Genomic DNA, 5,528 nt, shown 5'->3' on the forward strand with positions numbered 1-5,528 from the left:
CTGCTCATATACCTCTCAATCGTTCCAATCTAGAAACCGTAGTCGTCTTCTTCCTCTAGCTCAAAGTAGAGTTTTCCCTATCCGTCCATCGCCGCCGCGCTCTCATCGTCCTCGCCCCCCCCACGCCCCCCTCAGTCGCCATGGTGCCTAAGGCGAGCAAGGGCAAGGAAGTACCGGAGAGCAAACTGGCGAAGCTGCGGAAGGAGACTGATACGTCTCCAACGTATCTATAATTTATGAAGCATTCATGCTATTTTATTACCTGTTTTGAATGATTATGGGCTTTATTATACACATTTATATTACTTTTGGGACTAACCTATTAACCGGAGGCCCAACCCATATTGCTGTTCTATTGCCTGTTTCAGTATTTCGAAGAAAAGGAATATCAAACGGAGTCCAAACGGAATGAAACCTTCGGCAACGTGATTTTTTGGAAGAATAGCACACAGGAGACTTGGAGTTCACGTCAGAAGACCCTCGAGGAGGCCACGAGATAGGAGGGCACGCCCCCCTACTGGGCACGCCCCTGTCTCGTGGACCCCTCGAGCACCTCCCAACCGAGTTCTTTCGCCTATATAAGCCTACGTACCCTAAGAACATCGAATAACATGATAGATTGGTAGTTCCGCCGCCGCAAGCCTCTATAGCCACCAAAAACCTCTCGGGAGCCCTTCCCGGCACCCTGCCGGAGGGGGGATCCATCACCGGTGGCCATCTTCATCATCCCGGTGCTATCCATGATGAAGAGGGAGTAGTTCACCCTCGAGGCTGAGGGTATGTACCAGTAGCTATGTGTTTGATCTCTCTCTCTCTCTCTCGTGTTCTCTCTCGTGTTCCCTCTATGGCACGATCTTGATGTATCCCGAGCTTTGCTATTGTAGTTGGATCTTATAATGTTTCTCCCCCTCTACTCTCTTGTGATGAATTGAGTTTCCCTTTGAAGTTATCTTATCGGATTGAGTCTTTATTTGAGAACACTTGATGTATGTCTTGCCGTGATTATCTATGGTGACAATGGGATATCATGTGATACTTGATGTATGTTTTGGTGACCAACTTGCGGGTTCCGCCCATGAACCTATGCATAGGGATTGGCACATGTTCTTGACTCTCCGGTAGAAAATTTGGGGCACTCTTTGAAGTACTTTGTGTTGGTTGAATAGATGAATCTGAGATTGTGTGATGCATATCGTATAATCATGCCCACAGATACTTGAGGTGACAATGGAGTATCTAGGTGACATTAGGGTTTTGGTTGATTTGTGTCTTAAGGTGTTATTCTAGTACGAACTCTTGAGTAGATTGATCCGAAAGAATAACTTTGAGGTGGTTTCATACCCTACCATAATCTCTTTGTTTGTTCTCTGCTATTAGTGTCTTTGGAGTGACTCTTTGTTGCATGTTGAGGGATTTTTATATGATCTATCTATGTTATTATTGTTGAGAGAACTTGCACTAGTGAAAGTATGAACCCTAGGCCTTGTTTCCTACCATTGCAATACCGTTTACGCTCACTTTTATCGCTTGCTACCTTGCTGTTTTTATAATTTCAGATTACAAATACCTTTATGTACCATCCATATTGCACTTGTATCACCATCTCTTCGCCGAACTAGTGCACCTATACAATTTACATTGTATTGGGTGTGTTGGGGACACAAGAGACTCTTTGTTATTTGGTTGCAGGGTTGTTTGAGAGAGACCATCTTCATCCTACGCCTCCTACAGATTGATAAACCTTAGGTCATCCACTTGAGGGAAATTTGCTACTGTCCACAAACCTGTGCACTTGCAGGCCCAACAACGTCTACAAGAAGGTTGTGTAGTAGACATCAAGCTCTTCTCTGGCGCCGTTGCCGGGGAGGTGAGTGCTTGAAGGTATATCTTTAGATCTTGCAATCGAATCTTTTTGTTTCTTGTTTTATCACTAGCTTAGTCTATAAAAGAAAACTACAAAAAAATGGAATTGAGTTTGTCTCATACGCTTCATCTTTTTAATATCTTTCGTGAGAATGATGGTAAGGAAAATTGTGCTCAAGTGCTAGAGGAAGAAATCTATAAAATGTTTGTCACTAAATCTTTGAATGATGAGCATGATTGCAATGTTGTTAATGTGAATTCCTTGAATGCCCATGATGCTAATGATATGCAAAGCCACAAGCTTGGGGATGCTATGTTTGATGAATATGATATTTTTTGTCCCCCAAGTTTTGATGAGAATATTTATTATGATGAAAGCATGCCTACTATTTATGATGATTATATTGATGAAAGTGGGTTTGGAAGAGTGTCAATTTTAGGAAGTAATGATCCCACTATTTTGGAGGATGTTGAATCTTATTGTGATGAATATGAAAGTGGATTTGGAGAGGTCATGACTTTATTTAGTGATGAATCCACTATTTCGGAAGAGGTTCCAATTGATTATGAGAATGAAGTTGCTATCTATGATGATTATTGTGATGACATGTATGCTATTAAGAATAATGATAACCATGAAACTTTTCATCATGATTTTTGTTTTCAATTGGATTATGCCTCACATGATAGTTATTTTGTTGAGTTTGCTCCCACTATTATTCATGAGAAGAAATTTGCTTATGTGGAGAGTAGTAAATTTTCTATGCTTGTAGATCATGAAAAGAATGCTTTAGGTGCTGGTTATATTGTTTAATTCATTCATGATGCTACTGAAAATTACTATGAGGGAGTAACATATGCTTGTAGGAATTGCAATAATATCAAGTTTCCTTTCTACGCGCTTAAAGTTTTGAAGCTATGCTTGTTTTACCTTCCTATGCTAATTGATTATTGTTCCCATAAGTTGTTTTCTCACAAAATCTCTATGCATAGGAAGTGGGTTAGACTTAAATGTGATAGTCATATTCTTCATGATGCTCCCGTTATGTTTCAACTCTTATCTTTTATGTGAGCATCATTGCCATCATCATGCCTAGCTAAAAAGGCATTAAAGAAAAGCGCTTGTTGGGAGACAACCCAATATTTATCCTTACTGTTTTTGTGTGTTCACATGATTATGCTACTGTAGTAATCATGTTTTATAGCTTTTGTATCAATAAAGTGCCAAGTAGAGCCTTTGGGAAGACTTGGGTGAAGTCTTTATGATCATGCTGTAAAAAACACAAACTTTAGCGCTCACGAGATTAGCTGCCATTTTTTTACCAGAGAGTGCTTTTAGGTTGATTATTTTTGCAGATGATTAATAGACAAATTACTCATGTCCAGCAATTTAATTCATAATTTTTCTGGTTCCATAAGTATACGTTTGATACAGATTACTACAGACTGTTCTGTTTTTGACAGATTCTGTTTTCATTGTGTTGTTTGCTTATTTTGATGAATCTATGGCTAGTATGTAAGGGTATGAACCATAGAGAAGTTGGAATACAGTAGGTCTAACACCAATATAAATAAATAATTAGTTCATTACAGTACCAAAAGTGGTGGTTTGTTTTCTTGTACTAATGGAGCTTATGAGTTTTTTTTTTTGAGTTTCGTGTTGTGAAGTTTTCAAGTTTTGGGTAAAGATTCGATGGACTATGGAATAAGGAGTGGTAAGAACCTAATCTTGGGGATGCCCAAGGCACCCCAAGGTAATATTCAAGGACAACCAAGCAACTAAGCTTGGGTATGCCCCGGAAGGCATCCCCTCTTTCGTCTTCGTTCATCGGCAACTTTACTTGGAGCTATATTTTTATTCGCCACATGATATGTGTTTTGCTTGGAGCATCATTTTATTTTTTTAGTATTTGCTTGCTGTTATTTAGAATAATGTTTTGCATCCTTATTTTCAATAAAAATGTCAAGGATAGCCTTTACCATGCTTATTTTGCATGTATACATGTTGCTGTTTCAAAACAGAAAGTTTACCGCTGTTGGAAAAATTCCCTAGAAAAGTCAGAGAATGATATAATGTTGAATCTTTTTGAATAATGAGCTCTGGTAAATCTTACATAGCGCAGTATTTTTTTTTAATAATTTTTGTAGTTAGGTAAGTATGATGAATCTTGCATTCTTTACAGACTATACTGTTTTGGCATATTGCTGTTATGTTTGCATTGTTTGCATATGTTTGCTTGTTTAATGATTCTATTTGAGGATAGGAGTATTAAATATGTAGAGACATTTAGTATGCAATGATGAATAATAATGTTAGTAATTTGTTACAGTAGAAAATGATAAGGTTTTGCATTGTTTTATACTAATCTATCTCACGAGTTCTTGTTGAGTTTGTTGTGAATGAAGCTTTTGATAAAAAGAGAAACCGTGACATGAAAGGAATTAAGGAGACACAAAAGATCAAGCTTGGGGATGCCCAAGGCACCCCAAGATAATATTTCAAGAAGTCTCAAGCATCTAAGCTTGGGGCATCCCACCTTTCTTCTTCAACAACTATCGGTTAGTATTTGTTGAGCCTAAGTTTTTGCTTCTTCACATGAGTTGTGCTATCCTTGCAATGTCATTTTATTTTGTTTCGCTTGATGTTTGAATAAGATACCAAGATCTGAAATTCTTTAATGAGAGAGAGTCTTCACATAGTTGCATAATTATTTAGCTACTCATTGGTCTTCACTTATATCTTTTTGGAGTAGTTTTTCATTTACTCTTGTGCTTCATTTATATCCTATGAGTAAATGGTTGAATGAGTTGAATGTCATAAATCTGAAATTATATATGTTTCATTTGCTTATCCCATGGGGAGTAATGACTTTACATCTAAAAAGTAGAGGTTGTAAATTTATTGACGGTTAGCAAGCATTGTATTGGTCATTTGAACAATTCATGAAAGAATATTGAAGGAAGAGAGATTTCACATATAAATATATTATCATAGACATCTTTTATAATTGTGAGCACTCATTATGTATGACATGCTAAAGAGTTGATGTTGGACAAGGAAGACAACGTAATGGGTTATGTTTTCTCGCATCTCAGTTAAAGTATATTGTCATGGATCATTCAAACATGTTGAGCTTGCCTTTCTCCCCTTGCTAGCCTAAATATCTGTACTAATTAAGCGAGAATACTGCTTGTGCATCCAAATTCCTTGAACCAAGTTTTTGCCATGAGTGTCCACCATACCTACCTATATGCGGTATTTACCTGCTGTTCCAAGTAAATTTGCATGTGCCAAACTCTAAACCTTCAAATTATAATCTATTTTGTATGCCCGAATTGCTCATGTAGCAACTAGTGGTTGTCAGTGTCTTCCATGCTAGGTGGGTTATTCTCAAGAGGAGTGGACTCCGCTCCTCATTCACGAGAAAGTGGCGGTAACCGGGATGCCCAGTCCCATGATCAAAAAGATCAAAATCAAATCAAAATAATTGCAAACAAAACTCCCCCAGGATTGTTGTTAGTTGGAGGCACTCGTTGTTTCGAGCAAGCCATGGATTGATGCTTGTTGGTGGTTGGGGGAGTATAAACTTTTACCATTCTGCGTGGGAACCGCCTATAATGTATGTAGTATGGAAGATATTGGGAACTCTTGGTTGTTATGTTGA

This window comes from Triticum dicoccoides, chromosome 3B (genome assembly GCF_002162155.2).
Source record: "Triticum dicoccoides isolate Atlit2015 ecotype Zavitan chromosome 3B, WEW_v2.0, whole genome shotgun sequence".
In the NCBI taxonomy this organism is placed as follows: Eukaryota; Viridiplantae; Streptophyta; class Magnoliopsida; order Poales; family Poaceae; genus Triticum; species Triticum dicoccoides.